Here is a 13754-nt window from a genome sequence, read left to right on the forward strand (position 1 = left end):
TTTTAATGAAAGCCTTTAGAAATGTGAATTCTTTTATGCAGTTAAAGAAAATTCACATTACCCATCATAATGGAGAACATTACAAATTCAGATCACTTGAGGTTTAAGTGCTCTATTTCTATGGCTTTTATAGTGCTTTATTCCTTGCAAGTGTTACACAAACAATATTTGCCTTGCCAAGGTACAGGTCAGACAGACACTGCAGAAGTGTCGGTGACTCTTCCTCCTGCACCCTCATCCCCCATCCCTGCTCACCCATCTGCTGGCTGTGGCTCCCTCAGTTCACCCAGATGAACAAACTTTGTGATTCTCCTCAAGGGTTTTTTTTAAGGCTGCAAGAGCTTTTTCAAAGAGCACCCACAGGTAACAGAAGGAAAGCAGATGACTCCACACTGAAGCTATAAGGAATGTTCATCTACCTTCTCCTGCTGGCTGAGGTGAGGCTGGAAACTTCTGGCTATAAAGATGAGATAGATTATCTTAAATTTCATTTAATTTAATTCATTCAATTTAATTTTCATCTCAGTGATTTGACAAAAGCCTTATTCAAGAGTTTCCTCCAGACTAGAAAACTGAAATGAACATACTTTGCCCAAGATATCAAGACAAACGTTAGAATGCAGTTCTCTCTGCTATATCTCCTGTTTCCTATGCACCAGACTGCACCGTTTCATGTGAAAAGTCACAGAACAAAAGTACAAATGAACCCTTCATGCAAGGCTAATTGTCCCCTGGATTTGTACAAACAACAAGAGGCCAGCAGCATGTCACCTCACTTCCAGTTAGGTGGTTTTGGAGAGCTGTATCTTCATACTAGTCCATTAGGAGTAGATTCACAAGGACTAGGAATAGACCACAAAAATTGACTTCTTTGTTTTTCAGGCCTTTCTGAAACTTCCTAGTGAGTGATTAGGAGAGGAGCAGGAGTAATTATGGAACATGGAGCTGGGCTGAGATGGGAATCCAGCAGATTGTGCAGAGGTCTCAGCACAGAAGCAATACAAGCAACTGTTCTTGAGGGTCTTCTTGTATTTTTAAGGGCATGTTATACTATGTTAATATAATGGCCTGAAAGTAAAGTAAGCAGCTGCAATACATTTAAGCAAGATCGTAAGGGGAAGACATCTGTCCCAATATTTTAAAGTTCTCATTAATTGCCACTGATTGCTTTCAGTGTAACAGCAAAATATTGGCACTGCTGTCCCTGCTCTAGGTTTTGTGTGTGTGTGCATTTGTGTGTGCATGTGTATAGAATATAACAGTTCAATTGGAAGTGACCTACAATGATCATCTAGTCCAACTGCCTGACCATGTCAAGAGTGACCAAAAGACAAAGCAAATCACTAAGGACATTGTCCAAATGCCTCTTAAACAATGACAGGCTTGGGGCATTGACCGCCTCTCTAGGGAGCCTCTTCCAGCATCTGACCACTCTCTCAGTAAAAAAATGTTTCTTAATGTCCAGTCTACACCTCCCCTGGTGCAGCTTTGAACCATTCCCGTTGGGGGGGGAGGGGGGGGGGGGGCGTGTGGGGAGAGTGTGTGTGTGTCTGTGTGTGTTATTATGTAAAATGTCTTCCTAAAACAGAGGCACAGATTACATATATATTTCACTTAAAAAAATATTCACATCCCCTGATATGTATTTAAAATCCACCATATGTTGAAAATATGACTTAGAAATATATCGATAGTTGCATCACTCTAACAATAACTATTTTCCATTGAACAATAACTATTTTCCATTGTTTTTTTTTAAATAATTCTATAATGTGATCAGCTGCATAATATGTGAATATCATGTATCAACCACTTCTGGTGGAAAAGGAGTAAGTCCCAGGTTCTGCATGTAGAACAACATCCTATGCTATCCTAAATTCTGCCATACTCTCTAAGCTACTTGTAATTTTCCCATTCATTCTTTCCTTCAAGGCAATGCTGAGATTAAAGTACTCTGTGATTTAAAACCCCAAATCCCACTGTGTTTGAGCAGATTAGAAGCACTTAGTGGGTAAAGCCTCTAAAAATTTTACCATAGATTTACCAAATTTTAAGCCACAGTGGGAAGCAATTGAAGCCACAGCACAATACAGCAAAGTGAGAGCTTAGCGCATGCAGCCAAAGTGTATTCCACAGCAGCATTTTCCACAGACTCCCAACTCAGCATTCCTATCGTATGCAGGGGCATTTACAACCAGGTGTTAACTTTACTGAATCACCTAGGGGACAGTGAAAGCATATTTCCAATACAATTAAAGCAATTAAAATCTGTGTTTTGATAATGTTGTAATTGTTTGTATAATGAGGCTGTATTCGGAGTTCCAAACCAGAATGCTAATGCTCCTTTTGTGCTGTTTTGAGGTAGGCAGCAGACCGTATTGCCGAGCAACATCCACACATAAATAAGCAGTGTAGCTCAGAGTATGATGGTTGGCCCTTGTGTGACCACAGGTTCCTTCTCCATGCACACACCTGTGTTTTTATTGATATTTGTGTGAGAAGGAGTGACCACAATGTGGGAATGTGAGAGCTGTTCAGAAATCCTGTCCTGTACAGCTCTAGGTCCCAAACACCACCTCTTCAAGATAGCTCAACATGTGGCAACAAGGATGTGATCGAGGAGTTAAGAAAGCAGGCTTGTTACATATGCAAAGCTGTTCAACCTGAGGCATAACAGAGGAAAAAAATGCAGGTAAACAGACACAGCCAGAAAGTGATGCAACAATCTAGAAAACAAAGCAGTTGAAAACTTTTCCTCATGGAAAGGATGTGGGAGACTTGTGTTCACCAAAGGTGCTGACCTGCATTTGGTCAGAGCATTCTTCCCCTCTCTGCCCCAGGTAGCTCCTTCCCTGTGGATAACTGGCTAGCTGAAAAGGGTCACATAGACATAGTCCAGCTGGCTGGACAAAAATGCACATCGCTCTCAGCTTATCTGAAGTAAAGCAAAAATACACTGTCTTTGGCTGTTCTTGTTACACAATAACAGGAAGATTTCGGTGGGAAAAGAATGTTGCAGGTGGGAACAGATAACTACAGAAGAGAAACTAGGGGCGGGCTTGATATTTAGGCAACTAACCAATAATGAGCTTAACTTTTGTAATATGTATGAGCTAATTATAACAAGGCATAAAAGGTGACTGTAAGGGACAATAAAGGAAGTCTGCTGATCACTCATATTGAGGGACTGTGTCTTCCCTCCGTTGCGACACTTCCCAAACGTGAAATCCAGACTTTGCTATGCATCAAAACAATAATGGGAAAGAATAAAGCAGACACAGTATCTTAAACTGCAAGGATACCCAGGGACACCACTTGAGGTGATGAGGGATAACATAACACTCACCACTGAGTGATTTCCCTGGCTGCTCGGCCAGGGCAGGTCAGCTCTCAGCACTCATCTTGCTTGGGAACTAAACCAACACGTTGCTTTACGGAGAGTCTTTACCTACCAACCCACAGATACTCTGACTGTGTCCACAGCACCTTCTTTTTTTTTCCATTTTGTTCTTTAGTTTGCTATGATATCTCCTACTTCCTTTAACTAAGTATTCCCTATATTCTGTACTAGAAATATACTTTCTCATTCCTTTATGTCTTTTACACAGTGGATGTTGCATTTCCTCTTTAATTTTTCTAAATAAAGCAGTAAATTCTCCAAAACACTCTTTTTAAAAGAGTTTTTACATTTTCTACTTTAAAGTAAAAGACTTAAAATGCAGTAATGTAATCTATACAAGCTAAATATTATGGCAGAACACTGAATAGTTTTACTGTACCCTTTTTTTCAGATGAGGGAACGAGAACTGCATGCACTACTCCAAGTAGAACACACGGCAGACTTATTCACTGGCACCATCTTTTTTTTTTTTTTTCTGGCTTTATATTACCTTTCAAATCATTCCTAATCCTTTATATACTTTTTTGACTGCTAGTAACCAGTGACAACACTTACATAGGAAAAACTTTCAGGCTGCATTTTCAGTGATGACAGTCAGCTCAGAACACATCACTGTATTAGTGAAGTTGAGATTTTGTTTGCCATGCTTGTTGCCTTATTATTTAGCCACAGTGAATTTCATTTTCCCTGCCTAGTTGCTCATTGTTATAAAATACTCCTGTAATTCTGCAGTCTGCTCCAGTCTGGCCTGAATGATTTAACACCACAAAATTTGCCACCTCACTATTCACCCCTTTTCCAGATCAGTAAAGAACACAGTGATAAATAAATAGTTGTATTAGCAGTGTAAAGAACAATGGAGACCAATTTGCACATATAGTTGTCCCTGCATAGCTGTACTAGAGAAGTTATCCAAATTATAGGGTATGTTCTTTCAAAAAAAAAGGGAAAAACTGTTATGCAGAGAGAGGTGTCAGGAACTAGAATGAAGACAAAATATTTCCATTTGTTTTATGATAAACCAAAGGCCTTCAGTAATCCTCAGACGGACACACAGCCATTTTAAAATAGTTCAGGAACTCAGAGTGGGTAATATAATTTTTTTCCACAAATAGTTTGAAGCCAAAATACTTGAAAGCAGATCAGTTACCTAAGATGAAGATGGTGGAAAGAAGGGTATCAGTATCAATAGTATAGTTTTCTGAGTGGGTCTCACAGGAGTGTGCGTGGTTAACTATAACAGTAGTAAGTAGCATGGTAGGAATCACGGTGCCACTGTGAATCAGACCTCCAAGTACACCCCATACCCAGGGAGGTCAAAAGAAGAGGTCCCGAAAAATAGGAAAGCTATTAATGAAGGTTGGGGATTGAGGCAGAACTATATGAAACTGACCTCAAGAGTTTATCCTAGAGCAGCAGGCAGCCAAATCCAATACTGTAAGGCTGTCAGCATCTGCCTAGGCTGGATTCATGTCCCATTCTTTTCCCACCATTGTATTGCGTGAAGACTTTTTTTGTCATAAATTTCCACTAAAACCCGCCAGCAAAGCCTGGCTTCAACCCATAACCAAATCTCCTGCACAAGCCTGGGAAGTCCAGCAACTCCCAGAAGCTCCAGATTACCTGCAAGCGTGCCGTGGCACTGGTCCAGGGAAGCACTACTGAGCATCGCGCCTGTGGAAAGGCCAGGCTGTACGTTCCCAGGAAATGGGACATGTGCAAAGGCAATGCATGGCTGCTCCTCTGGGAAAGAAGCGGGCATGCCTGGAGCTGTACATTTCAGTGAAGTCTGCCTTAAAGAAAACAGCTATTATAAATTAGCCATAAATTAGCTAACACTGTGGAACGGAATACAGGTATAATCACGTATGCAAGACACACAAAAAAATCTTATAGCAAAAAACCTTACTGAAACAGCAGCCAGATTCCTTATATGATACCTTCACGATGCTCATACAAACAACAGTTCCTTTGTTTCCCTTTGTTTTACTGACTTATTGCTGGAATGTGCCAGTGGTTTATGATCACTTTCTTTTGTCAATACAAGATAATTTCAGGCCATCAGGTACAGCTACCCTCCGCTATTTACCCATAGTGGTGAATTGAGAGTGTTGACCTTCAAAGAGAAAACAGATCAGGTTTTAATGTCAGTGATAAAACTGAGAGTAATCAATAGGAGATCTAAAAGCAAATTAATTGGAGTAATAGGTGTAATTACTGACAAATGCATAGATCACTTAAATTGCCTCAGTCAGTCATTTTATTGGCTTTTAAAAGACAGAGGAAGAAAACTCAGAGGCAAATGAGGCAGCAGCATTAACAGCAAGCCAAATGCAGCTGGACTTATAAACAGAGCTGCCAGAAGCACTGGAGGCCCCCATTTTAATTGCATGAATATCCAAACAGTCATGTTTGGCATAAAGTATTCAAGGAGTATCCTCAAAAGTCCACTTTTAGAGAACAGGCACAAATTATAACTCTGAGCTTTATTCACAACAAATTAGTCATATGGGTGTTGCATAATTTTGCTTCGGACAAAGAATGAGCAAATGGGGAGAGAAGCTCATGCATTTGGACAAAGTTCGCATGCATGAAGGGGTACTTTTCTAAGTTATAGAGGAGTCAAGAATGCAAAACCTTAAATACAAGGATTGAAAAAGCTTCAGCAATTCCATTTTCTAGTCTGAGAAGTTACTGAGCACGTCTGACATGCAAACACCTTTGATAGGGTCAAGTGAAAGTCACCCATACAAACTGAAACCAGAACATGAAAGAGTAAATTTTACCACTGAAAATCATAGCAAAGTGATCAGTTTGGCCCAGTTAAGGATATAAAAGTGCAGTGAAATTGTTAGTTTGGAGAATCCAAGGACACAGCAAGTTTCAAAGATATGCATTGCTAGCTGTTTGCATTTTGAGCTTTCACAATGAACATGTTAATGATGAAAAAATTATGTTTGGTGAAACTGACTTTTTAACATAAAATTAAAAGCTGATTCTTTTGCTGGAAGAGGTATGTGAAAGTGAGGAAAAAACCACAGTGGAATAAAAGGCGAAATAGCAAGGGAAGGATGAGAGCAGTTATGTTTGTGGAGCACTGAAGGAAACTTGGAAAAGAATGTCCTGAGGAGTTGGTCAGGCCCAGATTCTCCTGTCTGTACTTACATTTAGCAGAAAAAGTGGCTTTGGGAGTAATAAAATCATAGCAGTTGGGAAGAGTCGATAGGTGGTAAAACTCACCTAATGCAGGCTAAAGCTAACAGTAGCTGGGGTAGGAGATACTGTTTATTTGTAATAGAGCAACATATTTCTATATGATTCAGGGCTCTCAAGATGCACTGGCATCTAAACCATGGCTGTAATACTTTCAGGCATCCTCTTCTCCATTTTGTGGAATTGGCTTGATTGAAGCTGTAGACTTGAAGTTCTTCAGGCCAGGGACAGCATTTTCCAATGAACATGTTTAGCAGAATACAATCCAGACAGCAGCTTTTGAGCGACTATGAATACTAAATAATGATGCGATGGAAGAAGAGTAAGCAGATTTATTATTGGTACTGCCTTGCTTCTACAAGAAGCCTTTTAAAATCCATTTCTATTCTTCTTGGGCAGTGGTAACAAAAATTTCTAATGCATTGATGGGCTCTGAGAAAGTGAATTACACCTTCTTACCTCATGCAAGCTTTGGAAGTTTTTTCTCTTGTATTACCACTTCCAATTTGTTTCATAACTCTGTTCATCTCAGACTGCAGAAGAGTTCAGGTTGGTTTATTTTGACCCTAATTATCACAAATCTGCTAATATTTGGAAATGAAATTGCAAAAGTAATTGTCCAGTTTAAAATTCCTGTAAATATCTTCCCTTCACCCTCCAAATACATTACTCCCCTCTTCAGCTTGCAAGGATATGATAGCACTTAATGTTGGCTTCCATGTTGAGATCTCTTGGTGCATTCATAACAAGACTTTCTGTTAGCTCGTTTAGTGAGTACTTATATTAGATGCAATCTTTCTCTGAGACAAGATGTACCAGCCAGACTTTTTTGTACCAGCCAAAAAGCTTATGAATGCTTAATGCAATACGTGTTCTTTGGTAGGATGATAAGGAAGGATAAAATTTCATCTCTGATGAAATTTTGGATGAATATTGTTGGGTTTTTTGAAATTCCTCTTTCTTTTTTTGAAATGTGGTGATGCCTTAAATCAAAAGTGAAGCATCATTTGTGGCACCAACAGAACACCGGTTAGCTTTTATGATGGCTACTGTCGGCCAACAATATTAGAGTGTTGAAAATTGATGAAGCAAGTAATCACTGAGAAGTTCCATGAAAGATATAAGAAATGTCTCCTAGGTCATAGTTCTTAAGGGTGATTAACATCACCTTATCATATTCATATATACACTATTCCAAAATTACAACATTAACAGCATCTATGAAGATCTGAGAAGATGCTGGATGTGGTGTGGTGTTCGGGATTTTTCATAACTGTATGTCTAACTAATAGTTGATTTTCTGCCTGTGGAAATCGGAATACCAACTAGGAAAAATAACCTTCTCTGCCTCTTGGTGAACAGAGAAAGCTGTCATATTAGTTGTAGACTTACAACACTCATGTTACTGAGGAGCCCTCAAGGAAAACTAATCCTAGATTCTCCTTAGTTTACATTTGATGATGACCAATTTAGACTTTGAATTTTAGGATACCTGAAACCACCTCTTTTGGAATCTGTAATAACAAGCAAGGGAAACGACTGCATTTCAAACATTTGGACTGGGTTTCTAAACATCCACAATCCCATAAGCAGTGCTGTTGAGACTTACTTTCTGTCTGTAATTCATGCTGTAAACTTCAGTCTCAGTTGTACAATTGAGAAATTTTATCATGTGGACAAATAGATTGGTTTTTTAGAAGAGTCCTTTTAAGACACAGAAAATCAGAACTAAACAGAGGCTTTCAGAACTGGAAATTGTTTTCGTTTTTCATTAAATCCATGCTGTAAACCTTTGGAGACTTTTCTCTTGCGCAGGATTTAGTATTTGTATGTCAAAAGCAATGCATTTTAAAAGGCATCAAACTAAATCCTGGCTGGTGCTAATCTGAATTGTATAAAAAGGTTATATGACTTTATCAGGTCTTAACATGAGGTAAATTGCTTTCTGGTTTTATTCCTGTACATTTTGTCTATAAAATACGTTCCCCTATGAGGTGAAAGTTTCTAGAGGTAGTAAAGAGAAACACAATGGGGGTTTATGCTGGGAAATTCATTGCTTTAGCAGAGAAAAGGTGCTACTAAAATCATCTATTGCACTTTGGTCTCACATTTCCTCCCATAAAATAGCGAAATGTTTTGAAATAGGTTATGGCTATGTATTAAACAATGAGTATACTTATACTGTTAAATAACTTAGCCCCATGGTTAATTCCAAAATCCCACTCCCTGATTATCTACACTTCATATAGTTTTAGTCATAATGGGCCAAACTAGCTGCCTTTAAGATACATCCCAGAAAGCTACATGGATAATTCATCCCAGAACTGTTTGATATTTATTGAAAATTTGTTCTGCACTGAGAGGAGAGCAGAGGAGTGAAAGAGAGACAAAGAGTGCACCACTCCTTCTGTGTCTCAGTAAGAAAGGCCCAACAGCAAATAGCCTAAGGTAACTGCTTTAATGAGACAGAATAAGAAGCGGAATATAGACTTCAAGTAAATCTTACATGCCTTCAGATGCTGGACACCCTGAATTCGTGCAGCACTGGCTGAAGCCCAGATGGATTTTCCCACAGCACGCTGCACACAGCAGATCCTGTCCACAGAGAGAAGCTCCTCCTTTTGCTCATTCCAGCTAATGAGTGAAGATAAGTTACAGACTACATGACTAACATGGGCTTCTCAAGGCAGAGTACGAGGCCCAGTGGAACAGATATGGTCTGCTCAAGATCACCAATTCCTTAAATATGTCTTCCACAAGGCTCCCAACACACAAGTCCAGTCCAGGCTGGGTTCCCTCAAGCCTGCCCAGTCCTCCAGCACCCTTTCAGCAGCCATTGCTCTGTTGCATCCTCTAACCCAGGGGTCCTCAAACATTTTAACCAGGGGGCCGGCGCGCGGATGCAGTGGCAGGCAGTCATCTGCGGCTGCTTGGTTTCCCCCCCAACGCCCGGCGGGGGGGTCTGTAAATACCGGGGGCCGGACTGAGGACCCTGGGGGGCTGTATAAGGCCCACGGGCTGTAGTTTGAGGGCCTCTGCTCTAACCCCATAGCCCAGACCACAGAACACTGCCTTGGCATAATGCTATAAAAGCACCCACTACTCCAGCATGCTGTGATACAGCCCTTGCACGTCTTCAGGTTGTGCCTTGTTGACTGAAACATATATGCACAAAATAATTATCATGTCTTGAGCCACAGGGCCAGCTCTCAGGTGCATCATGGACCCATAACAAGTGCTGTTCCAAGAGGAATTACTAGTACTCTCAAGGTGAAGTTACGCTGACTTGTTTGGGGTTGAATGACTTGTTAGCACTTGTCACTATGCAACGTATCCTGGGGCAGCTGCCCTTGGCAGTACAAGCAGAAATAAGGACAGCATAGACTCTTTTTTCATCGTTACTTTATTTCACCTGGTAAAATACACTCAGTAACAGCTGTATAATCAGCTCTGTGTCTTTAGACATTCAGCAACTTCTGTAAACCTATAGCTCAGAAAACAAAAGTACCTTCTGCTTACAAGAAGTGAGCAAACTTACCAAAAGATGCCTGGAATAACCAGAACTTTCCAGAAATAAGAAAATCTTGAATTTTATGTTGACTTTGTTCTACATCCTAGAGTAAAAACTTCAGGCGGTTCTTTATCCTGCAGCATATTTTGCTTAAATTAATCATGGAAGACATGATTAAATTATTTCTGTCTTATATTGCATAAACTATTAACTGTTACAAAATTAACAGTTAACAATATCAAAAAAAGTCAGAGAGAGTCCTGGTCTCTGGACAGATAAGATGCATGCTTTAAATCTAGAAAGAAGTGGGATTTCAGACACACTGCTGTTTTCAGTGTCTTTGCCTTGAGTGCCTTCTAAATTTTATTTTTTTAAAATAATTTTCTCAGACACCGAGGTCTTCTCGTTTAGCAGATACACCACCAAACTGGGCTTTGAAGTCAGTAACAGTAGTCAAAAATATGATTTGCAACATCTAATCTGTAGACCCAGAAGTTTTCTGCCAGAGCTAGTTTGTAAGTAACATAAAGTCAGTTACTTCTCTGACTTCTGACTCCAGTCCATTGAATCACCTCTCATTATTCTCTAAAGTGCATCATGGATACCTGCATAACACTTTCTTTTCAAGTCCTCCCACAAATTAGAAAAGGATTGCCAGTATTTGTCAAAGGAGCAAGCTGACACAAGTTCTTTCCTGACCCTACAAGAATTTTATCCTAAGTGATCCATGGTTTTGGTAAGAAAAGCCTCCTACGAGTTAATGCATTTGTCATGTTTTCTTTTCTTGATGTAATCCTGCAAGAGAATTGAGGTTTGGAGGTCCCTTTTGCATTGTAAACACTAAATAATAAAGTCTGGTTTTTTCCCTCAAAATGTCTTTTATGTATGCCTATCAAGCCTAGTAAAATATCTGACTCACATATGCTTTTCTGTTGCAGAGGTACCTATTAGTCAGATGAAATATATCGAAGAGTTCTCCCTTATTTAAAGGTCTCAGACCAAGTGAAGAATGTGTGGGAGGAATAAAAATTACACCAACTTTTGAGAATAACATTTAAAGCTGAATATCCTTAAAGGAAGTACGAAGTGGAACCCATTTTATAAAGTGTCTTTCACAGGAAGAACAAAATAGTTCACTGCCCTCAATTAGACCAGCCAAAAAGGCTGGAGAGAAAAAAGAAATATCTTTCCAACTTCCTGTGGATGCAGGAAGGGCTGGCTAAATTAACAGGCGTGCTCATTTGGTGAGGGGCCAGAAGGCATCACAGTGCTTCAAGAGCTCTTTGTTCTAATTCTACCTCATTTTAGAGGAATAAATGAGATAATTTCACTGCTAAATTGTCCTTGCCAGACATAGCTTCTTTTTTCTAAACTAATTTTTTTTCCCTTTAAAAATGGGTAAGATTGCACCAAATGGCAGGTATTTTCAAAGAGTACTGGGAAGAAAACCTTAGGAGAGGTTTTTCACCTTTCAGCCTCTATTATCAAGCCATATGCTGTCTGTGCTGTTGCCCACCTTATTGTTGAGGAAAAGAAATATAAACCCAAACAACTATGCATGTTAGACAAATAGCACTTCTTTCCTCTTTGATTACAGTTGAGGGAGTTATTTTTGCTCAGACCATCCATTTTCAAAGTCTTTCACTCTCCATCTCCAACCACCTACCGCTACCTGTGGTTCAAACAGTAGTTGCGGCAGGCCCCTGTTGAAGATCTGACAGCCATTATCAAAGCTCCACAATACAACAGAGAATGGTGAAAACTTAATGTGTTACCTATCAATTGCATTCAACCATCACAACAGCTGAGTTAGAAAAGAATAAGCTCTTAGGGCATTCAAAATCACTGAATACAGACTGGATAAGTCACGTTCTTTAAAGTAAAGTAGGACTCCCAGTTGTGTTTTAACATTGGGTATCATGTTTCACCCTTAGAGATAACTCTCCATTTTCAACCCATTTGGGTAAAATTGAATTATTTGTGTATCGTCCAAAGCCTGCTGGCTTCTCTTACATTGTCCTGTACACATGATGGCTTCTAAGGAATCTCTTTTTTTCCCAAACAGATATTTCCAAAATGCTCTGAGCTAAATGGCTTTTTCCTCTGCAACAGCCATCAGAGACCTTTAAAGAACAAAGTCTTTGGCCACAGCCTTTGTCTCACTTACTTTCCTTTTCTTTTCTTTGTTCTTCGCTTCCACACATTTGTCCTTCTAGATGCTTGCCTTAGAATTGCAAGAAGCTTAATATAATTAGTGGTTACTCATTTGTCATGCTAACCATTAGACTTCATTTACCAAGGTCTATTAAGGCTGTTCTAACATGAGTTAATGTATATCACAGCGGTGTTTTTTCCAAACCTATGTTGAGTAAACATTTTTACATAATGGGTCCTCCATCTATCAGTTGAGCTAATATCACTAACAACAAAGCAATCAAGCAGTAAAAATAAATAGCTAGCAGAATTACATCTCCATAGCCTTGACCCCCCTAACCAAAGTCAGTAACACACTTCACATATACACCTGTGGAAAATACTAAATGATTAAAGAATTACGGAGGTCCAGATAAGATAGAATTTAATTTCTGAAATTATTGTATAAAACTGACATATTACGTAAACATTCATATATGTTCTGAAACAATTTGTTTAGATCTTGATTCTGAAATTGATGGCTGTTCACCCATCATTTTTCTTAATCAGTTTATATAATGAATTTTTACCCAAAAAAGAGGGTTTGAAATATTTTACCAGGTTTTGCTACCCTTATACTTTTCACCAACTGTAAAGGTTGCAGTGCCACAACACCTGAGGGGTGCCTGGGTGAGAGCACAGCCCTGCAAATGGTTCCTCTGTATATCACAAATTCAAGGGCAGCAGAAGGTCAAGGGTACCTGTCCTCTGGGATGGCGCTAGGACATAATTCAGTTTTAGTGACCAAAGCTTACAAAAGAATCCATGGTGGTGATGAGCTTACAGATATTGATCACCATTATGAACGGGGTTTTCTAAGTCACAGTCACTAAAGCAGAGTTATACACTAGTTGCTGAGCAGCTAGTTCCACTGCAGAGCAATTCAGTCATTTCTACTGGATATTTTTAAGAATCTCTTCTGAAAAAGTGTATTCAAACAACTGTTGAATAACTCAGTCTGAATTTTACCTGTGACATGCTTCATCCTGAGAGTAGGTTTTTGGAGAGCAGATTTTAAAATTCTTTTGCATATTCATCTGAATATTTTAATGACATCTTTGTGCTTTATTTCAAAATGGAATTTCATTCCATGAAACCACAAAAAATAAATTAGATGCCAGTCTTCTAATCAATTTGAAAGTAGAAAGATCACACCTCCACGACTGATTTGTGAGCACAAAGGCATTGCTAGGATAGATGCTTCCTGAAACAAATTGAACTCAGTTCAGTTTTAGTTATTAATAAGTAAAATAGATTTGTGATTAAATAAACTATCAAGCTAGTAAGTAGGGCTTCTTTGTACTTTCACAAATCTGTGAGTTTGTGAACTTACTGCTCGAACACCTTTCCTGTATGAGCAAGTTCAGAGAATCAGAAGTCTTCAGTCAGCTTCAGAGATTAAACTTTCACAATGCATCTTCATACTTAGTTCTTTAC

The sequence above is a fragment of the Falco biarmicus genome, chromosome 3 (genome assembly GCF_023638135.1).
Source record: "Falco biarmicus isolate bFalBia1 chromosome 3, bFalBia1.pri, whole genome shotgun sequence".
NCBI lineage: Eukaryota > Metazoa > Chordata > Aves > Falconiformes > Falconidae > Falco > Falco biarmicus.